Genomic DNA, 23534 nt, shown 5'->3' with positions numbered 1-23534 from the left:
AAGTCACCGGGTACGTTCTGTTTACAGCTTCCCTGGTGGCCCAGTGGTAAAGAATCTGCCTGCTAATGCAGGAGACGTGGGTTCCACCTCTGAATCTGGAATATCCCCTGGAGAAGGAAGTGGCAGCCCACTCCAGTGTTCTTGCCTGGAAAATTCCGTGGACAAAGAAGCCTGGTGGGCTACAGCCCATGGGTTGCAAAGAATCGGACACCACTGAACGACTGAGCATGCATGCACATTCTGTTTATGCAGCTAAAATACACATGGTGAACAGTGTGGTTAAATCAGCTGCTCTGAATTTTCATTAACTTCTCAAGTGAAAGTGTTAGTTGCTCAGTCATGTCCGACTCTTTGTGACCCCATGGACCGTAGCCCGCCAGGCTCCTCTGTCCATGGAATTCTTCAGGCAAGAATATTGGAGTGGGTAAGCCATTACTTTCTGCAGGGGATCTTTCCAACCTAGGGATTGAACCCGTGTCTCCTGCATTGCGGGCAGATTCTTTACCGTCCGAGCCATCAATAACCTCTAAAGTGGATGCCCCTTAAGTGCTGATCTGATGCCCTCCTTTCTCAGGGCTGCCCCCTCCCCACTCCCTGCTCTGGATCCTCTCCAGTGAAATTCATCTCTCCCCCAGTTTCCATGGAAATAACCAAAAGCCCAGTTAAGTTCCTATAGGCCTGCAGCCCCCATGTGGTCCCTTCCTTTTACACTAAAAAAAAATCAGAATTGCTTTAAAAAATGACTTATTTTTATTCGTGGTAAAATACACATAAAATTCACCGTTTTAACTGTTTTTAAGCACAACATTCAGTAGTATTAAGTACTTCACATTGTTGTCCCAGCATCACAACCATGTGCAAAACTGAGTCAATGCCTATTAAACAACAGCTCTCCAACTCCAGCCCCCAAAGCCCCCGTTGACCAGCACTCTTTCTGGCTCTATTGAATGTGACTATTCATATAAGCGGGATCATACAGTATCTGTCTGTCTGTGACTGGCTTCTTTCACTCAGCATAATGTACTTCTCCCTGCTTTAAACAGCAGGAAGGTGGGAGCAATGGAGCTGAGCTTCTTTTTAAAAAGTACTTTCTTAAAATGTGGTTGTCTTCTCACTCAACTAGAGCTCGCGTCACAGATAAAAGCTTTGCATGTTATCCCTCTGGGATCCTAATCATCAGCTCTGAGTTCTGTTACAGTGCAAGACATGACAAAATGTTTCGTTTGTTTGGATCGCCAGTTCTAATACCGCCGTCCTTGCCAGGACCAGGGCTGGGCTGGGTGGACGAAGGCCTGGTGCAGCTGCTCCAGCCTCAGTTTCCCCATTTGCTTGTGCTGCTGGCCTCCAGGATTTCCTTTGCGGGGTGCTGGAGTCCTAGAAATCTGCACCGAAGTCACTAGCAATCTCTAAGCGAGGGGACCCTGCAGGGCCAAAGTGATTAGTTTTTAATGGGCTGGACTGTGAGCAAATGGTCCCTTTTAGGAAGATGCATTAACCAGCAGGCCATAATTAGACACTTGTCTCTCGCTGACTTTCAAGGGGGAAATCTGGCAGCAGTCTGGAGCAGCGGCTTTCAAACCTGATACACATTAGAAGCACTTGGGCAACTTAAGACAAATCCTGATGCTTAGGCCACCAACCATGCTGATGACATCAGAGTCTCTGGCAGAGCACCCAGGCATCAGTCATTTTTAAAACTCTCCAGGTGACCCCAATGCGCAGCCATATTTGAGAACCAGTATCCTAGGGATCCCTGGCTCATTGGCTTTGGAAGGTAAGCAGTATTTTCACAGTTCCCCAATTAGTGCAGGCTTCTATTTCTGGCTCCACTCGAGATGAATTCCCTGAGTGGCCACAGCAGTCTTCTCCAGACGGCTGACCCACAGGAAGGAAAATTTTACTAGAAAATAACCAGCCATTCAGTGAGAACTTAGGATGTGCTTGGCACTGTGCCAAGTGCTGCTTTATTATTAGTGCATTTAATCATCAAAATGACCCTATGAAGACAGCACAGAAAAAGAAATAGTTTGACCAGGGCCAAATCAGGTCCGAACTGGCAATGCTGAGATTCCATCCTGGCAGAGAGCAAAACAAAGTCCTTGTAGACATGCATTTGGTAGGAAAGACAGCCGAGGGAGTGTGAGGAATAAAAAGTCAAGCAGGGTAAGGAGATACAGTGAGGGACTGGGTGGGTGGTCTAGGAAGGCCTCTGTGACAAGTGGGGAAGTGAACAGGGACCAGAGTGACTCAAAGGAGTGGCCCCAAGGCTTCCTTTTCTGTCTCCCGTCCTGTCCCCAAAAGAAACACTCTCACCTTCACCAGCTCACCCAGCAAGCCCTCGTCTCAGGCCCTCGTTAACCCCAGGTGTAAACCACTGACAACAGGTTAGGAGGAGAAGGGAATGAAAGTTTGTTGAGTCCCCGTTAGGCACAAGGGAGTTTGGCAGCATTAACTCAGCTGACCTCCTGACAACCCTGGAAGGTATTTCTTTTTTCATTTTCTCTCTGGGGAAATTCTTGCAGGTCCCTCCCCTCTGCTTGGCTTAGCTGGTAAGCCTTTGTGATCCTGGACCTCTTTATCTCCAGATCACAACTCCATGGAAGGGGAGGCACTGAAGGCTGTTTTTTCTAGGGTAGATGCTCACTTTCAACGAGGTGACTGACTTGGATAAAAATCTAAGCCAAAGGAATGATTGATACGCCCGTGGTGGAATTTTAGACACTGATCACCGGTCAAGGGGAGATTATTTTGAAGTTTGTGGGACATGTTTGAATTGCGGGACAAAGGTAGCTGCCACGTTCAAGTCCAGCCCTCTGAAATCTAGGGGCTCCCTCAGATGTGAGATGTGGCTGTGGATTTCTGTTTGATGTGACCTTGATGCTGGGAGCTGGGCCCTTGGGGCCAACCTAGAGGTCAGATTCAGGGCTTTAGTGCAATCCCTTCTAATTCACTCTCAAAAAAGAAAGAGAATATTCACCCCCCAAAGCACTATTGAGTGACGCAGACAATAGTCATGTTTGCCAGGAGCTGACCACGTCCTGCTGCTGCTGCTGCTAAGTCGCTTCAGTCGTGTCCGACTCTGCGTGACCCCATAGACGGCAGCCCACCAGGCTCCTCCGTCCCTGGGATTCTCCAGGCAAGAACACTGGAGTGGGTTGCCATTTCCTTCTCCAGTGCATGAAAGTGACAAGTGAAAGTGAAGTCGCTCAGTCGTGTCCGACTCAGCGACCCCACGGACTGCAGCCTTCCAGGCTCCTCTGTCCATGGGATTTTCCAGGCAAGAGTACTGGAGTGGGTCGCCATAGGTACCACCTGAGCTCTGCGTCCTTTCATTTGATTATCAGTTTCATAAGGTGGGGGCTTCCCAGGTGGCACTAGTTGGCAGGCGCTCCTGCCTGGCAACGCAGGAGACATGAGAGACGCGGTTTCATCCCTGGGTCAGGAAGATCCCCTGGAGAAGGAAATGGCAACCCACTCCAGTATTCTTGCCTGGAAAATCCCCATGGACAGAGGAGCCTGGTGGGCTACTGTCCATAGGGTCGCTCAGAGTCGGAGATGACCGAACCGACTTAGCACACACGTATGCTCACAAGGTGGGTGCTGTTACTGTTCCTGATGGGAGGGGGTGGGAAGCTGGGGCAGAAGGTCGGTGACACAGTGCCAAGGTCACCAAGTCCCCCAGAGGACAGTCCAGTCTCCAAAGTCCCTCTCCTGCTCCCAGCCTCCCCCCCAACCTCATTTCTGCTCACCCATCCCCTCACGGAAGGTTAAAATTCCCCCTTGTTCAGCTTGCGGGGAGAGCATACCCAGAAGAATGAAAGGCACTTCGTTGGGCAACTCCCCTTCTCTGAAGGCTCTGGGGTGTAAACCACCACCTTTATTGAAGGTAACAAAGACAGAATCAATCGGCTAAGAAAAGGAAGAGAGAGCCCTCGTGGCCTTGCTTGTTTCCATCCAGGATCAGGTAGAACTTAGAAGGCAGATTTGAGAGCATCCAGGTGGCTTCACTTCACAGATGACAGTGGGAGGGGTCAGGCCTTGGGCTGCAGGTGTTAGAAATCCCTCTCTCCCAGTCCCAAGAAGGGGAGGAGTCAGGGGGAGGAGGTGGTGGTCATTCAGGGCTCCTGATGCAGGAAGGCCCCTGACCAGGGGAAGGACGCCTGTGTGTTAGAAGGAAGTCGCTACCGGTAGATGTTGGTAGAAGCAGCCCGAAACTCCCCACGACTGCTGAATTTGACTACCCGCCTGTCCTGGAGAGTCTCACCCACAGTTGCTGCTTATAGTGAGGGCAGTATTTCCCCAGATGGGTCCACACCCCAGAGAGGCTACTAGGGGCAGGTAAGGCGTGTGGACAAACACCCTGGGACAGGTTGGCAGCGGCTAGTAAGTTTTTTTTTACCGTCTCAGGGGCTAAGGATGCAGTCTTTGGCACTTCTCTCTGTCCATGTAACTACTTCTCTTTTCTAGGTGCATCTTAGGGACCAGTTGTTCTCAGGATGCGCTGTGGGAAGTCCCAGGTAAGGTCCTTGTTAATGTGTTTACCTGGGAGAGGAAACACACTGGCCCATTTTCCCCGTCTTCCACGGTCACCGTGGCCGCTGCTGAGTGTGCTCCATGTGGATGGAAACGTACTTCCTCCCCCGTTTATCTCTGAGCCTCCTAGGGCCAGGGCCACTGGACTTGCTGAGCCAAGGCAGAGGTGTTGCCTGTTACAGAAGCCATTAGAGGTGTGGGGAGTGCAGGCACCGAGGCCAGCCCACTGCCCAGAGCGCAAACAGGCAGCAGGGTGGAGGGGAGACTGCAGACTCCAGCCCTTCTCCTCTGTTGCTTCTGGCAGGGTCTGAATGCAGGCTCAGTAACCCTGCCCAACCCTGACCTCGAGAAGGGTCTTCTCTCCTTGCTGACCAGGCAACCAGCCGGCTCAAGTTATCCATCAGGGGCCACATCCTTTCTGCAGAAACCCTTCCCTTCCTACAAAAGCTGCAGGTCTCCGGCATGAGCCTTCTTTAGAAGTGTCCCAGTGCTGAGAGGCTGCCCGAGTCACCTGTGCCAGGGAACACCGGTCCCATTTCAGACAGGTATTTTGACAGCATTTCTTCAGTGTTTCTGGTGGTGCTGGCCCTGGGCGTGATGCTCTAAGTTAGGGGACTATCCTCAAGGAGCTTACAGCCCAATTCTAGACAGTGAGTTAGCTGGCTCAACTGCAAAGACAATCATTAAACTAGCAACAAGTCAACGCTGGGTGAGGGACAGAGAGGGGAGGAGGCAGGCACCAAGTGAAGAAAGGAGCAGAAAGGGGGCAGGGTGGATCCATGCTCGGGGGGGCGGGGGTGGTCCTTAGAAGTTATGAACACAAAATTGGGTACGGAAGTGAATATTTATTTTTGAATCAGAAAAGTGCAGCAAATTAAAAATTCTGAAAAGCTGGCAAATAGCACAAACATCACAACATTCATAAAAAGAACATTTTTACTAATTAGCTGCTTGGCAAAGTGCGGGTAGCAAACACGTGAATGGATTTCATAATCTCTGATCTTGTCTATGACAGTTTTGTAATAATTTTTACAGGCAGAATTTAAAGCTAATTCAGTGTTTGACAGATAATTGAAAAGATAACTCAGTCTTTCCTCTAATACAGTCAATTCTTTAGTTGGGTAGATAGTCTAGAAGTTTTTTACCTTCAAAACTAGTTATCACCAATGTCGTATACATTTTCAAGATTATTGTCAAATTTGGGAAAAACCTTACTTAGATATTCTTTTGCTTATGAGCTGTGAGATTTGGGGGGCATTTCCAATTTTCTTACATGGTGACTAAACATCTATTCTTTGAATCCATGACACTCATCAACCCGGTTGTCCGTGATGTCCTACTCGTTATGTTCTGTGAGCTATATAGGGTGGGCCCTGCTGTTTTGTCGTGACACTCATGAGTTGATTTGGTGAGCCACAGAGGTATTCCTAGAAGTTATTCCTACACCAAGATGCTGGCACTAACTTAACTCTATGTAGAAGTCGCTGCAAACCATGTAAACATATCCACAGTTAAAACCCTGGACACTGAAAGTTAAGTAAGAGTCCCTGGTTGGTGATACACATCAATTTGCTAAGAGGGTGACCAAGAAGCTTCACATTTGGGACCCTCCTAGACTTTGCCCCGGAGAAGGCAATGACAACCCACTCCAGTACTCATGGCAAATCCCATGGACAGAGGAGCCTGGTAGGCTGCAGTCCATGGGGTAGCTAAGAGTCGGACACAACTGAAGCGACTTAGCAGCAGCAGACCTTGCCCCATGGGCCTCGTCTTTTGGCTGGTTGTGTTCTATATCTGAAGTTTATTGGATTAGCTTTAACAAGTCCTATTTTAAGTATAGGGCTTTCCCGAGTTTTGTGAATTGTTCAAGCGAGGGGGTATGGGAGTCCTCAAATATGTAGCTAGTTGGTTATTTTTGTAAGTGGGCTGGGAAACCCTGAGTTTGTGGTTGAAGTGTAGGTAGTTCTGTGGGGGGAATGCCCTTAACCTGTGAGGTTTGTCCTAACTCCAGGTATGAACTGAATCACCAAGTTACCACATATTGTTTGATTGCTCTATATATAATGCTATAATATAGCAATTATATAATTGCTATATATATTATAATGGTATATTATTTAAGATTATGTTTTCTGCTTTCAGCCAGTGTATAGAAATGAAGTTGAATTTTATATATTGATTTTATATTCAGTAACACTACTAAAGTCTTTTTATTAAATCTATTAATTTGGCTGTAGATTGAGGCTTTATTTACACAGCCAAATCATCTGTGAATAATAACAGTTTTGCCTTATTTTGCTTGCCAGGACTAGCTCAATGATGAGCAGTAAGTGACAACCTTAGCATGTTCCTAGCTTTTAAAAAAGGTTTTTAACATTTCATTGTTAAATAAAACATTGTTGAGATTTTTGGTAGAAACCATTTTTCAGTGAAGGAAATCCTCTTCTTCCTAGTTAGTATGAGTTTTTATCATACTACCAGCTCTGAATTTTCTAGAATGTTTTTCTGTATCTGTTGAAAAGATCATGTGATCTTTTTTTTCCTCCTTTGTTTCTGACTTTGGTAACAATGTTTTAATGTAGCAGGGTATTTCCTCTTTTTAGATTCTCTGTGAGAGTTTGATTAAACTTATGTTATTTAAAAGTTTGCCCGTAAACTATAAGGCCCGAGGTTTTCGTTGTGAGCTTTTTAACTACTGATTTAGTTTCTTTAATGGTTATTGCATTGTTGAGGTGTTCTTTTTGAGTCCAATTTTGATAAAATTATATTTTTATAAGAACCTATTCACTTCATATTACTATTTAATAAATATATGTATTTAATAAATGAACATTTATGGGCATAGGGTTCATAGCATACTCTTAATTTAGAATCTGTGGTTCTATTCTTTGCTCTTTAGGGCTGTTGGGATGGTCCGACCCTGGAGGCCACTGGCCACTCTGTGGAAGGCGAACACTGAGACTTGCCAGCTTGTTGCCCGATTTGATTTCCTGCTGACCTGAGATGTGCCACCCACAGGGCAAGGCCCAGTAGTGTAACCTAGGCCCTGACTAGGTTTCTGCCTTCAGGAGAATGAAAACCATGATCAGCTGTCATTTTGATTCCCAGAGGGAAAGAGCATTATTGTCCTTTAAGGAGCTCTTGCTGTGGTTTAGCACTTTTCAGAGTGACAGAGGAATATGGGTGAGCTCCTGTAACTAAGTTAATTGGCCCGGACAAGCCCATCCCACAAAGCAGCTCTGAGAAACTGCTCACTGGGCAGGGCCCACGACCCTGCACCTGCGGGCTGTCTGCCAATAGGGGGCCTCACGTTGAGGAGTTAGGACCCAGACTCACCTGGAAACCTCCAAGCTACTCAGGGGCCCTTGAGAACTCTCTAGATGGCTGAGTTACACTTTGTACTTGTTGGGCCCAAGATGCACAGGTGACCAACGTTGTCCTGTTTCCTTCTGTTCCCTTCTGTGAATAAAATGACAGCCTACCAACCTCCTTTCTCCTCCCCATTTAGAGATTTTGGTGCACAGTTAGAACCGTTGGAGGCTGTGGACCTGATCTTCTGACTCCTCTCTAAAAGGGATGATGTAGGTCATTTCAACCAAGCCTCTCATTTTGCAGAAGGGGAACTCCTAACCATCACCATCATCTGTCTATAATCCGCATGATCATGAAGCACTTACTAGATGCCTGCCAAGCATTGCATCAATACTTTACATGCAGAACTTCAACGAATACCTCACCATAGTCTTGTTGCATCACCAGCGTAGCAACCATCTACTGAGCTGTCATGTTCTAGCTGAGTCCTGGGGCAGAGAAGTTCCCACCTCTGCGGTCCACTTGCTGCTCCCATAGGGCAGGTGTTTTTATTCCTATTTATAGATAAGTAAAGTAAGGCTTGGGCTTCCCTGGTGGCTCAGGGATAAAGAATCTACCTGCGATGCAGAAGATACAGGAGACCTGGGTTTGATCCCTGGGTCAGGAAGATCCCCTGGAGGAGGGCATGGTAATCCACTCGAGTATACTTGCCTGGGGAATCCCATGGACAGAGAAGCCTGGCAGGGACTACAGTCCATAGGGTCACAAAGAGTCAGACAGGACTAAAGCGTCTAAGCACGCACAAAGTAAGGTTTAGATAAAGATACGGTGACCCAGCTAGTTAAGTGCTGAAGCTGTGAAGGAGCCCTGTCTTGTTTTGAACAGCTTCGTGATGCTCTACATCAGCAATTCTCAAACTGAAGCAGGTATCAGAATCACCTGGAGGGCTTGTTAAACTCAGAGCCCTGGCTCCACCCTCAGAGTTTCAGAGTCAGTGAGTCTGCAGCAGAGCCAGAGGATGCGCTTGTCTAAAAAGTTCCAGGTGATGCTGACGCTATTGGTCTGGGGGCCAGCCTTTGAGAACAACTGTTGTGTATACAGAACCAGAACTCTTGAGTTTCTCACTGGTTCTTTCACAACGCACTTCTCCTCCTCACCATGCCTCTCTTCCAAGCATGTGCCAGGGGCCCCACGCCAGGCTGACTGCCTACACGTTCCCAGGACCTCAGCCTCACCGCAGCCAGCTAGTGCTGCCGTCACTGTCTGTGTCTATGTGGATAATCACCCCAATTAAACATGTTTTCGGTTACACTCCGTGTAAACAAGTTATGCTGGGAAAAGGGGCTGTTCCTGCCCCTGACTTCCCAGGCTGTGTTATGGGCAACACACAGCTCACGGCAGCTGATGCTGGCTGCTCTGGCCCTTGGCCAAATGGGGAGGAGGGTCCCTGGACCCAGAAGAGACCCCAGATTGGAACCTCATAGTCTTTCCCAGCGTGTACGGTTAGGCCACTTGAGATGCCTGTTCTCTTGTGTGCCCTGCTCGGCCAGTCCCTGCTTCACTCGCATGACCATCCAGTCCTCTTAATTATAAGGCTTAATAATCGCCCTCGGTAACTGACGAGCCCACCTGACATCGCATCCCCCTATAAATGGTAGCCTCCTTCTCCCCGGAGTAGTCAAGACGGCCACCATGCCTTGCTCCTCACACGGTGCTGTGTTGCTCCGGGACCCTTTGCCTCTGACCTGTAAGATCTGCGGTCTCTGTTGCTGTCTCTGGGCTCTTTCTTTGGTCTTGAGGCCGGGCAGCTACAAGGCCCGCAGGCCCACAGGGTACAGCCCAACATACAGTGAGTGCAGTATAGCCACAGTATAACCCAACATACTGTTCTCTCGGACCTGCAGTTTCTGCAGGATGGCTTTTGCTTCTCTCCCAGGGAAGCCCACAATGTCCCCACGCAGCCTTTGGGGTTGGACAGTGGGGTTCAACGCCAGGGAGCGCTGTCTCATGCTATTCTCTTGACTCAAGTGTCCAAGCCTCATCGCACCTTGAGGTCAGGACTTCATGGTCTGTTCTCTCCACACTGCTCCGCTCGTGGGGTCCCCCAGACCAGGAAGAGATCTTTAGAGGCCCTTAGGACTGATCTAGCCTGGTGCTCCTGTCCTGTAGGTACTTCAAATAAAATCTACAGAAACTATGAATGTAAGGAAGCCTGTTGTAGGGTGAATTGTGTCCTCCAAGATTTGCATCTCGAAGTCCCGACCTCCAGCACCTCAAAAGGTGACCTTATTTGGAAATAGGGTCACTGCAGATGTAACTGCTTAAGATGATGTCATTAAAGTGGATCTTAATCCAATATAGGAATATAGGTCTCCCTGGTGGCTCAGTCAAGAATGTGCCTGCAATGCAGGAGACCTGGGTTTTATCCCTGGATCAGGAAGATCCCCTGGAGAAGGGAATGGCAACTCATTCCGGTATTCTTACATGGAGAATTCCATGGACAGAGCCTGGCAGGCTACAGTCCATGGGATCGCATAGAGTCAGACATGACTGAGAGACTAACACTTTCACTAATCCAATATGGCCAGTCTTTCTAAAAAGGGGAAATCTGGACATGCATGCATGCTGGGAGAAGATGAAGGCAGATCTTGGGGTGATGCTCCCACAAGCCAAGGAATGCCAGAGATTACCAGCAACTAGAGGAGGGGCAGAGGGCAGATTCTCCCTCACAGTGCTAGGAGAAACCAAACCAAATCTCCTTGATCTTGGACTTCCAGCCTCCAGAACTGTGAGACATTAGATTTCTGTCATTCAAATTTGTGACGCTTCATTGCAGCAGGCCTAGCAAACTCATACAGTGTCCAGTGAAGTCGCTGAGTCGTGTCCGACTCTGCGATCCCACGGACTGCAGCCCACCAGGCTCCTCCATCCGAGGAATTTCCAGGCAAGAGTACTAGAGTGGGTTGCCATTTCCTTCTCCAGGGGATCTTCCCGACCCAGGGATCGAACCCAGGTCTCCTGCATTGCAGCTGGACGCTTTACCACCTGAGCTACCAAGGAAGCCCAATACAGTGTCCAACAAGGGTCTAATTTTCTTCCCATGATGATGACTTTGATTTTTTTTTTTTTGCTTTTTTTTTTTTAATAGCAAAAGTAAACACACACACACAGAAGTTGTTCAGTCGCGTCCGACTCTTTGTGACCCCATGGATTGTACCCCACCAGGCTCCTCGGTCCATGGGATTTTCCAGGCATGAATACTGGAGTGGGTTGCCGTTTCCTTACTCCAAAAGTAAAATTCTTTACAAATCCTCCTAGGTGTTTCTGCCCTGCTGGGACCCTGACTCTTGCACTGAAGTATCTTTGGGCTTTCTTAGCAGGAGGACCTGACTCCTTATCCAGGGCAGCCTGCACTGCCCCTCCAGACAAAGATTTCTCCAATGCTGGGTATCTGTGTTGAGAATGTGAGCCTGGATTCAAATCTTGGGCCAGTGATGTACTTGCTGGTGATTCGCAGTAACTTTCTTAACCTCTCTGAGCTACAGATTCCTCATCTGCAAGACAGAGCTCACACTTGACCGGGTTGCAGTCAGGGCTCAACAGGAACACCATAGAAGCTCTTCAGCTTTCCCTCTGTCAGTCTCCGTGGTGAGAGAGACTTTAATGGTTCTTTTTTCTCTTGTCTTCATACCCGTCAGCCTGCTCTCTCAGGTTCTTCCTGCTCTGCCCCTCCCCCAGTCTCTCTTCTCCCCGGGAAAGGCTCCTCCCTCCCTTCCTATTTACATCCTAACAACCCACAGGGCTCACTTCACACCCTACCCCCACCTCAAGACATCCTCTTTGACCCCTTCAGTTCTCAGTTCAGTTCAGTTGCTCAGTCGTGTCTGACTCTTTGTGACCCCATGGACTACAGCACACCAGGCCTCCCTGTCCATCGCGAATTCCTGGAGCTTACTCAAACTTATGTCCATTGAGTTGGTGATGCCATCCAACCATGTCATCATCTGTTGTCTCCTTCTCCTCCCGTCTTCAATCTTTCCCAGCATCAGGGTCTTTTCCAATGAGTCAGCTCTTCTCATCAGGTGGCCAAAGTATTGGAGCTTCAGCATCAGTCCTTCCAATGAATATTCATGACTGATTTTCTTTAGGATGGACTGGTTGGATCTCCTTGCAGTCCAAGGGACTCTCAAGAGTCTTCTCCAACACCGCAGTTCAAAAGCGTCAATTCTTCGGCACTCAGCTTTCTTTATAGTCCAAGTCTCACATCCATAAGTATTTTCTTCTGATACATTTCCCAACCCAGAGATCGAACCCAGGTCTCCCGCATTGCAAGCGGATTCTTGACCAGTCGAGCCACCAGGGAAGCCCTTCCAGCTCCAAAATGACCTCTAATTGAGAGGGGGGAAAATGGGGCCAGAAAGGGAGGCGAGGGAAGGAAAGTTTCGACAAAGGACGCTATCTGTGTCACTCCCTCCACGCTGGCTAGATGCCACCTTGTCTGTTTTGCTAAGATTTTAGTCTGTGTCCTGTCTTTCCCCTTGGATCGTCGGCTCCAGTCATAGTCAACACTGCTATTTACCAAGTGCTTACAATTCAGACTGATTTCTGACAGTGGCCAGGTAAAGGAGAAGTCGTATAATTTCCCTCTTAAAATACCCAGCCCAGACTGTCTGCATTCAGCAAGTGTCTGCCCGTGGTCACAGTGGTGACACGGGAATGACTAACATCTGGTGTCACTCAGGCTCTTTCCTCCTCTCGGTGAGGTGGCTGTGGGTGCAGAGTGACCAAGTGAGATGGGCCAGCTCTTCCCAGGTGACTTAGTGGCCACCGGTATGGTGTCACAGAAGCCCTGTCTCTGCAGATGACGCTCCTGGGGACCTGTAGCAGGGCCCGATCTTACCCTCAGATAAATGACATGACACGGCGGTACTCTGGGGGCACTTGAGGCCACTGTTAACACGCAGAAAGATAACTGTCATTCATTCAACAAGTACTAAGTTGTTGAAATACAACAGGCGTGACCCCTGTGAAAGAATTTAGGAATGGCTTTGTTGGGCAGAGAGGACACCACGTGAAGTGATGGTGCTGGGTCAGCTGAGTATCATTGAGGAGTTTGCCAGGTGTTGCCTTGAGGTGGGGATGAAGAACTCGTGTGGCCCATGAGAGGGAAGGTAAAGATCCCTGATGGCCCTGGGTGGCCTGGGGACCCTGCGTGCACGTGTAGGGGATGGAGGAGGGGCGTGGAGAGTGCAGGCTGAGATCTTTCCATCTAAGGTCAGCGACTGAGCCCACCTGGGGCAGCCCTCGGGGAACCTGCCTCCAGCGGGACTGGACATCCCCAGAAAAAGCCCTTCTGGCCGGCTGAGATTTCTGGAGAGCAGCAGGTCTCCCCTGTGCGCACACAGCCCTGTGACTTTCTTTTGATTTTAATTGGATAGAAATGTTCCCCAAATATTTTGGGCAACATTTCACAGTTTTTCTTTCTTCCATTCTTTTTCTCCCCCAGGCAGCAGGATCTTTTTTTATTTTACTCATCTAAAGACTCCTGCAGACAAATACTGAGCAATCCTCATTGCATCAGAGGTGGGAAGTCACAGCCCTGCTGGGGGAGGGGGCGCAGGGCCCCTGTATCAGCCTCTGGGCAGAACCCTGGGGTTCCTAGGAACACAGTTTGAAAGCATCCACGTGGTGGAAACAGCACTGGACTGCAAATCAGAGGTCCTGGGGGAAGCCCAGCTCTAGTACACACTAGTCATGTGAGCCGAGCCCGTCTCTTAGCCACCCTGAGGCTTCACTTCATCCTCTGTCAAATGGGAGACGATAGCATGAATCCTGCCTTTACCCCAGGATTATCATGGGAATGAAATGATAATGAAATCTGTGGACAGCCCATGCACACTTGAACATCTCCCCCGCAAGGTTCTATTGTCCTTCACGTTCTACACACTGCTGGCTGCTTAACATGCACTGACTGTAGCTGAACATCCTTCTACAGGGTCAAGAAATTGGACATCATAATTCTGAATTCTGAGCTATCACACACCGCAGCACTCAGAAATCAAAGGGAGGCAGACACTCTTCCAGAGCCTGATGGCTGTGACTCCTTGTTAATTCTAATGTCTGTCTGTCTAGTTTTCTGTCTCCTTCCTTGGCAGACTCCCGGTTGTCACTTCTCTCTGCACTTCCGGTGCCTGTCTCACCCCTAGTTTGTTGCCTTTCGTCCATGGTGGCCTTGACAACCGGATAATGAATTTTGTGAGAACCACGTATAGAGTGAAGGTACACAGGCTCAGGTAAAGTGTATGATAAACGTTGTGCACCAGCTATGTACCATCTGCTCAGCAGCTAACGATCCTTTTAGCTTCTGTCTTGCCTGTGCCTCAGATGAGTGAGGCTGCATAACAGAGGGACTGCTGTCCTGAGTTCTCCTTACTTACAAGCCATCATTTCCAATCTTGTGCTGGGCTTGGGAGCCACCAGCCAACCCTCACGCATACTCTCTCACTGCACGACCCATAGGAAGCCCCTGGATCAAAGCAGTTGACAGGAATAGGTGTCCTTGTGCCGAGTTCTCGGACCCTGGGGGCAGAGAACCCAAGTTCTCTCCACCTTTGGGATTTTTGGTTTTCTTTCCTCCCGTGTGCCTTGCTTTGTTCCACCAAGTAAGCACTCAGATTTCCTGAGGGCTTCCGGCCTGCCAGGCCTCGTGCTGAGCACTTTGCCTTCTTGATCACAATCCATCCTTAATACAACACAAGAAAAGAGAAGCCATTATGTCCTTCTTCCAGGTAAGAAAACTGAGCTGGGAGAGGATGACTAGCTTGCTCAGGGTCACACAACTTTTTAAATTAATTAATTTGGCTGTGTTGGGTCTCAGTTGCGGCATGCAGGGTCTTTCGCTGCAGCACGTGGACTCTCTAGTTCTGGCGCGCGGGCTTAGTGGTTCCACGGCATGTGGGATTTCGGTTCTCCGACCAGGGTTCGGACCCACGTCCCTTGCATTGCAAGGCAGGTTCTTAACCACTGCACCACCAGGGAAGTCCCAAGGTCACACAGTGCTCTCCAGAGTTCCCTCTCCTGGGCTCTCAACAGTGAATCCCAGGCCCTGCTGGGTCCTGGGTGTCCAGATTCTCTCCTACAAAAGGTGAGTGGTCTGAGCCAGAGACCTGACACACACCATTTAGAGAACAATGAAAGGAGAAAAATGAACAATGTGGAGAACAATGAAAAGTATCCTCCGGAGAGCAGAGGGGGCCCCCCAGGACTGGGGGAGGCCCTGTACTGAGCCTCTGGGCAGGAAGACCCAAGATCAAGGCAGCAGTCAGGTGGTGTGCTTTCTGGAGAAGGCAATGGCACCCCACTCCAGTACTCTTGCCTGGAAAATTCCATGGACAGAGGAGCCTGGTGGGCTGCAGTCCATGGGGTCGCTAAGAGTTGGACATGACAGTGACTTCACTTTCACTTGCATGCATTGAAGAAGGAAATGGCAACCCACTCCAGTGTTCTTGCCTGGAGAATCCCAGGGACGGGGGAGCCTGGTGGGCTGCTGTCTCTGGGGTCGCACAGAGTCGGACACGACTGAAGCGACTTAGTAGCAGCAGGAAGGTTGCTTGAAAAATACTGCCTCCACCTGTTGGCTGTTGCCTGGAAATTCCTTTCCCTGGGATTCAACCTTCCATGTCACAGTAAAGAGTAAAACTTAAGATATAAAGACCTCCTGCTTCTGTGGCCATATGTTAACATTCATACTAAAATGTAAATGACTGATACCAGCTCCCTCTAAGATCCGTGGAGGGTTTTGAGAGAAGGAAGAAGCATCCAGTGGTGCTCCTGTGGGTTTAAGGAAGGATGGGAAAGGAGATGGGGCATCGCAAAGTGAGGAGGGAAGCTCCAATGTGAGCCAAGGGATGCAGAAAGGACACCAAGAGATACAGACCCTACTAGCTCTGCAGTTTTGGCTAAAACTAGTCCTGGTTCCACATACTCACTCTCTGAGACCATCAGAGGTGTTCTCTGCACAAAGGTACATGGGGCAAGAGCCTCAGTTGGAAAGCTTTCAGTAGTAAAACCTGAGAGTGATAAAACCTATTGTGCAAAAAAAAAATTCACCAGGCTTTATCTTTTTTAATGCTTTGACCTGAAGACTGGTTTCAGAAAACTGCCTCTACTGAATGCCACATGGGTGTTTAAATGACCATGTGTGGGTGTGCAGGAAACCCCATACATACATAGAGGAGGCTCTTACACAGAATATGCTCCAGGATTTGTTAAGTTCAATAGCACAGGCCTCCATCAGAAGGCAGAAAAAATGTTAAATTTCAACTGACCACGAATCCTCTCTTTACAAGTGAGAGTCAAATTCTCGCTCCTTCCTGCCTCTCAGGTGCCCTGCCCTTCCTGAAGATGCTTTGCCTTCCTGGCAGATTCATTTCTGGAGCTTTCCTTTTGCTGTCTTGCAAGATAGATTTTTGTTTTATTCTTTAATCACAAATTGGTATAGGTTCACTTAAAAAATCTCAGCCACTAAAGAAATAATCTTTCAAAGTGAGTTATTGATTCTCAAGGTATCACCCCCCAACCCCATTCCCTAAAGGGAATCACTGCAGCTGCTAAGTCACTCCAGTCATGTCCGACTCTGTGCGACCCCATAGATGGCAGCCTACCAGGCTCCTCTGTCCCTGGGATTCTCCAGGCAAGAATACTGGAGTGGATTGCCATTTCCTTCTCCAATGCATGAAAGTGAAAAGTGAAAGTGAAGTCGCTCAGCCGTGTCTGACTCTTCGTGACCCCATGGACTGTAGCCTACCAGGCTCCTCCGTCCATGGGAGTTTCCAGGCAAGAGTACTGGCGTGGGTTGCTAGCATAATTCTCATTTTTTCCTTTCCTCTCTCTATCCACACACATATATGCTTTCTTTTCAGAAATGAAATTATTATACTTTCCCTTCACCTGATTTCTTCACCTCAATTACAGATGACTTCTCTTTAGGATAAAAGGAGCTTTTTAAGTGGTTACATAGTGACTGCCAAATTCTTTTGTCATTTACAATCTCTATTCAGAGCTCTTTAAATTTTTGTTCTGACTGTCTTGTTCTCATTGTGCATTTGGGTGCTCTGTAATATGTCAGTGAGGTTAACTCACTGTGTCAAGCGTTGTTAGCAGCAAGATGCTTTTCTGGAAGCAAGTGAGGATAATTTATATATCAACTCACACCTGGATCTAAAAGAGAAGGAGTGGGAGAGGCTTAGAAATGTGAAAGCCCAACCTGAACAGTATCACTTTAAAACAGGAGTAGAGAGATTACTTTCCTTTTCTACTGCCTGTTATTAAGGGGCCCTGGAGAGAAGCCAGGTCACAGCTACCCAGATGCATAGGTCACTGTAATGACCTGAAACAGCAAGGCAGGTGAAGCAGAAGAGTTAGCTTGGGAGAGATGAGCCTTCAGGGGCTCTGACTCAGGCCTCGCATCCCTCCTTTCTGGGCTTTCCCAGTCTAGGCTTTGTGGAGAAGGTTGGGGGCTAGGGGGTCCTGAGTCTAAGGTGGGTTTGCTAGGAATCTCACATCCTTCCTGTCTGGCCTCCTTGGTCTCACTGCTCAAAATCCGTGACCTCAGTCCTGATTCTGCTCCTCTCTCCTCCAGTCAACCAGAGTGGAGTTGACAAAAGCAGTACTCCTTTCTGGGATGGCCGTGGGCACCCACATCGCCAAACAACTGAGAAAGATGTCAAGGAAGTCTCGTTGCACAGAGCAGATGTGTCCCAGAAAACTTGGGCCCACGCTGGCTGCAGGAAGACCTCAACCTGATTACCATGTACAAGCTTAAAGGGAAGCATGTTTGCAAAATGGACTTTGGGTTTGGAGTGTGAACAAACATGCCTTGCGTTAGCTCTCCAACAGCAGAGTAGGGTGGTTTGGTTTGCATAAATCAGGGGCCACTTCTGAAAAGAAAATCCATTGTTCAGGAAGGAAGCAGAGTGTCAATATCATGCAGAAGTTTCAGTGCTTTTGTGGAGATGATTTGGTGTTCTGGCTAAAAGAGAGTTAAGCAGAAAAGGCTTTTTGTTTCAACCTCTGTGTCTGGAAATATCTCTGTAATGTCCCCATTTGATTTCCGGCCTTGGTGCCTAGCACCCAGGGAACAGAATTCAGTTTGTGATGACTGAGTGACATTCTTCGCTTCCGGGTCTTTCTGAATTTTAGTTCATCATGGCATCAGGCACCAGAGAGAAGCATAGAAAATGTGGAAGACATTTGGCATTTGGTCTACAGAGTATTCGGACTCGGAACCAATGGGAAGTTGATGGTCCAAAGGACAAGGGAACTCGTGATGCAACTTGTATTTGTTTTGTGGTTATCTGCTCGTCAGAGTCAAGTCTAGACTTTACCATCATCTTGGGCAAGACACTTGTGGGAGGGCCTCCTTGGGCAGTGAGAGGAGCTGAAATCTAGGCTCTTACGTGGCCCTCACGTCTGTATCCCTGAGAACCACGCCACTCTGGTTGCTTGAGCATTCCTGTTAATTGTTATTTTGCTGAGTGTCGCCTGCCCCAAGCTAGCAGGGAAATTCGTCAAGCACAGACTCGCTGGCTCCAGTGGCAGGACTCCCCTTGAAAGCAGCAGACATACATCACTGTAACAACAGAGCCCACCGGGGAGCTGGACACACCGAGGGTCATCATCTGGCACCCCTCAGGATGATGACGGTCTTTAAACCTGGCTGCTTCTCCCGAACGCAGTCTGGGGGTGAGGTGAACACAGCTGGCCTTCCCGGAGGAGCAGGGCAGAGACCTGATGATCAGGGATGAAGGTTGCTTTGATCCCACGCAGTCTCGCGGTTAGAATTCTGGGGTCTTTGTCTTGAGATGGACTGAGGGGAAGGCCCTGGGATGGGTGGGGGAGTCCTTGACTTCCTTGATCATCAGTCTCGCCGCTTGCTCTGTGGTCACTGTGCCTCCTCACGCACACGTGGCACGTCCGCGTCTCTGAGCGTGTCCTCCTCTTTGAACTCTGATCTTCCCCACGGCAGCGTGTGGGAAGCAGGGGCACTCTGTCATTTGACAAGTGAGGAGGCTGGGCCCCGCGGGGCGGGGTGACTTGCTCAGGGTCACACTGGTAACGTTGGGAGGCTGGGCTGGGACTGGGGACCCTGACACCTGTCTTTCTTCTGGTCTCTGAAAGCAGCCCACATTGCTTTCAATTCTTATCATGCCTCTGTGCCCTCAGAAGAGCGGCCACTGTTCCTGTTTCCAGATGGGGAAACCAAGGCACACAGCAGTGCTATTTGCTCCTGGTCACTTAAGCCTAGAAACCAGATTGTCTGAATCTCAGGCCAGGGTTTTGCTCCCAAATGAGCGACTTCCTTAGTCTGTGCATTCCTGATGGGCTGTGGGATGCCCACCACGAGCGTCCTGAGCAAGGAGCCTCCACAAAGGAATCCAGAAGGCGTGACGGGGAGGAGACCCACTGGTGAGCACAGGTGGGCTGGGACCACCTCCAGGGAGCCAGGCCTGCAGATGTGACGACCCCTGTGGGTCACCACACACGCTGCTCCTGTCCCTTTGTCCCCAGTCCTGCCCAGAACCTGCTTCTCAATCCCTGCAACAGCCTCCACTCTATTCAGCTTCCTCCCAGGACCTCTCTGCTGATGGCCTCTAGAGCCCCCGGGGTGGGGGGTCCTTCTCAGGACAGACCTTCCTCTCTCCTGTGTGGCCGCTCTGAGGACATGAAGCTGCTCTAAGGAAGGATCCAGCCCTACCTGGTGAGGGCAGAGAGTCGTTCCCTCTCCACGCCTCGTCTCCAGCTCTCCTGAAGACAGAGGCCACCCAAAGGAATGACGGGACTCAGAGCTTGTCTGAGTCGCAATGACAGAGCCAGTGAAAGGAGTTTAAGCAAAAAGAGAGGCTCCTCCAAGGCTGTTTGATGGAGGTTAGGGTGAGGAGAAGGCAATGGCTCCCCACTCCAGTACTTTTGCCTGGAAAATCCCATGGATGGAGGAGCCTGGTAGGCTACAGTCCATGGGGTCGCTAGAGTCGGACACGACTGAGCGACTTCACTTTCACGCACTGGAGAAGGAAATGGCAGCCCACTCCAGTGTTCTTGCCTGGAGAATCCCAGGGACAGGGAAGCCTGGTGGGCTGCCATCTATGGGGTCGCACAGAGTCGGACACGACTGAAGCAACTTAGCAGCAGCAGGGTGAGGAGAAGTTCCCCCAAAGACAGGAGGGGCCACCAGGCCTAACCCCCTTCCTGCTGGTCAGGGTAGGAGCATGGATGGTGAGCCAGAGGCCTAAAGGGGAACCCCCGGAGAGAAAGGAGAAAACCCAACCGTGGTTCTTCCGGGGCTAAAGCCCAGCTCCATGCAGCCCTGTATCCAGCCCTCCTGCACTTCTGGGAGGGAGGGGACGACTCCACCTGGGGCTGAAAGGATTGTGTGGGTGAACCTGAGGACTATTATGAAGTATCTAGTCTACCTAAGCTTCACACTTAAATATAAACTCCACGAAGCAGAGCCCTTGTTTACAGTCTTGTGTTTGTTTTGTATCCCTAGCACCCAGCCCATGGTTAGCATTCAAATATTCGTTGGCAGTTGATATATAATAAGTTACAGGTATATAACAGTGATTCATAATTTTTAAAGGTTATACTCCATTTGTAGTGATTATAAAATATTGGTTATATTCCCCATGTCATACAATACATACTTGTAGTTTATTTTATACACAGTAGTTTCTACCTCTTAATCACCTGCCTCTATCTTGCCCCTTCCTCTTTCCCTCTCCCCACTGGTAACCACTGGCTTTTTCTCTGTATCTGTGAGTCTGTTTTCTTTGGTTGTTACGTTCACTAGTTTTATATTTTAGAGTCCATGTGTAAGTGATGTCATATAGTATTTGTCTTTCTGTGACCTGTTTCACTTAGCATAATACACTCCAAGTCCGTTCATGTTGTTGCAAATGGCAAAATGTCATTCTTTTCTATGGCTGAGTAGTATTCCAATAGTATTCTTCTTTATTCATCTGTTGATAGACGCTTAGATTGCTTCCATATCTTGGCTATTGTAAATAATGCTGCCATGAGCACTTGGGTGCATGCATCTTTTTGAATTAGTATTTTCATTTTTTCTGGATATATATCCAGGAGTGGGATTGCTGGGTCAGCTGGTAGTTCCATTTTTAATTTTTTGAGAAACTTCTGTGCTGTTTTCCACGGTGACTGCACCAGTTGCCTTTCCCACCAACAGTGAGTGTACTGGATTCCCTTTTTTCCACATCTTTGCCAACATTTTTTATTTGTGGTCTTTTTGATGACAGCCATTCTGATAGGTGTTTCTCTGATAATTAATGATGTTGAGTATCTTTTCATGTGCCTCTTGGCTATCTATATGTCTTCTCTGGAAAAATAGAAAAGACTTTTCTATTCAAGTCTTCTGCCCATTTTTATTTTTTATTTATTTTTTTTTGAGTTTTTTTTTTTTTTCTGCCCATTTTTAAATTGCATTTTTTCCCCCTGATGTTGAGTTGTATGAACCATTTATATATTTTGGATATTAATCCCTTATTGGTCATATAATTTGCAAATATTTTCTCCCGTTCAGTAGGTTGTCTTTTCACAGGGGTTTACTTGGCTATGCAATAGCTTTTAAGTTTAATGAGGCCCCGTTTGTTTATTTTTGCTTTTGTTTCCTTTGCCTTAGGAAACAGATCCAAAAAAAATATTGCCACATTTATGTCAAGGAGTGTTCTGCCATGTGTTCTTCTAGCAGTTTCCTGTCTTACATTCAGATTTTTAATAATTTTGAGTTTATTTCTGAATATGGTGTTAGAAAATGCTTTAATTTCATTCTTTTGCATGTAGCTGTCCAATTTCCCTGGCACTGTTTAATGAAGAGAATGTCTCTTCTTTATTGTATATTCTTGCCTCCTTTGTTATACATTGACCTTAAGTGTGTGGGTCTATTTTTGGGTTCTCTAGTCTGTTCCATTGATCAATATGTCTGTTTTTGTGCTAACACCATTAATATTTTGATTATTGTAGCTTTGTAATATAAAGGCAGGGAGCACGATACCTTCAGCTATGTTTTTTTTCAAGATTGTTTTGGCTATTTGTGGACTTTTGTGTTTCCATATAAATTTAAAAATTATTTGTCCTGTTTCTGTGGAAAATGCCTTTGGTATTTTGATAGGGGTTGCATTGAATCTGCAGATTGCTTTGGGTAGTATGGTCATTTTAACAATATTGATTCTTTTAGTCCAAAAACACAGCATATCTTTCCATCTATCTTATCTTCAGTTTCTTTCATCAGTGTCTTAAGAGTTTGCTGAGTTCAGGTCTTTTACTTTCTTAGGTAGGTATATTCCTAGGTATTTTATTCTTATTGATGCAGTGGTAAATGGGATTGTTTGCTTAATTTCTATGATAGCTTGTTAGTATATAGAAATGCAACAGATTTCTGTATATTAATTCTGTATTCTGAAACTTTACCAAATTCATTGATGAGCTCTAGTAGTTTTCTGGTGGTGACTTTAGGATTTACTATGTATATTATGTCATCTGCAAACAGAGACAGTTTTACTTCTTCCTTTCCAATTTGGATTCATTTATTGTTTGATTTTTGGGGCTAGGACTTCTGGTATTATGTTGAATAAAAGTGGTGACAGTGGACATCCATGTCTTATTTCTGATTGTAGGCTTTTCACCATTTAGTAAGATGTTAGCTGTAGGTTTGTCATATATGGCCTTTATTATGTTGAGGTAGGTTCCCTCTATACCCACTCTCTGGAGAGTTTTTATCATAAATGGATATTGATTTTATCAAAACCTTTTTCTAAACTTACTGAGGTAATCATATGCTTTTTATTCTTCAATTTGTTAATATGGGGCCTCCTAGATGGCACAGTGATAAAGAATCTGCCTGCCAATGCAGGAGACGTAGAAGATGTGGATTTGATCCTTGGGTCAGGAAGATGCCCCGGAGGAGGAAATGGCAACCCAGTTTTCTTGCCTGTAGAATCCCCTGGCAGGCTACAGTCTGTGGGGTTGCAAAGAGTTGGAGACGACTGAGTGACTGAGCATGCATGCACTTGTTAATGTGCGTCACATTAATTTTGCAGATATCGAAAAACCCTTACACCCCTGAGATAAATCCTACTTGATTATGCTGTATGATCCTTTTTATGTATAATTGGATTTGGTTTGCCAATATTTTGTTGAGAATTTTTGCATCTTTGCTCATCAATGATATTGGTCTGTAATGTTCTTTTTTTTGTTGTATCTTTGTCTGATTTTGGTATCAGAATGATGCAGGCCTTGTAGAATGAGTTTGGGAGCACTTTTTTGGTGCTTTTTTGTGGGGAGGGGGAATAGTTTGAGAAGCCATGTTAATTCTTCTAAATGTTTAGTAGAATTCACCTGTGTAGTCATTTGGTCATGGACTTTTGTTTGTTGGGAGTTCATTTTTTTTTTTAAATCACTGATTCAATTTCATTACTGGTAAGTGGTCTGTTCATATTTTCTCTTTCTTCCTGATTCAGTGTTGGGAGACTACACCTTTCTAAGAATTTGTTCCTTTCTTCTAGGTTGTCCATTTTATGGGTAGAGGATGAGATGGCTGGATGGCATCACTGACTCGATGGACGTGAGTCTGAGTGAACTCCGGGAGTTTGGTGATGGACAGGGAGGCCTGGCGTGCT

At 47.5% G+C, this 23534-nt stretch overlaps 1 protein-coding gene and 1 long non-coding RNA gene across 3 annotated transcripts in view; both read right to left on the bottom strand.

Moving 5' to 3' along the window:
• The window catches only part of MAPK4 (mitogen-activated protein kinase 4), a 169287-nt gene that overhangs the window by 17641 nt on the left and 128112 nt on the right, over positions 1–23534 (bottom strand). The window lies entirely within an intron of this gene.
• Positions 732–3925, bottom strand: LOC129635755 (uncharacterized). Its single transcript, XR_008706437.1, has 2 exons — positions 3807–3925; positions 732–1421 (listed from the first exon to the last, which is right to left on the bottom strand). It is a non-coding gene; the product is annotated as an uncharacterized LOC129635755 (long non-coding RNA).

The sequence above is a fragment of the Bubalus kerabau genome, chromosome 21 (genome assembly GCF_029407905.1).
Source record: "Bubalus kerabau isolate K-KA32 ecotype Philippines breed swamp buffalo chromosome 21, PCC_UOA_SB_1v2, whole genome shotgun sequence".
Taxonomy (NCBI): domain Eukaryota; kingdom Metazoa; phylum Chordata; class Mammalia; order Artiodactyla; family Bovidae; genus Bubalus; species Bubalus kerabau.
Note: the sequence above shows the minus strand (reverse complement) of the source record. Positions and strands in the feature narration are given on the sequence as shown.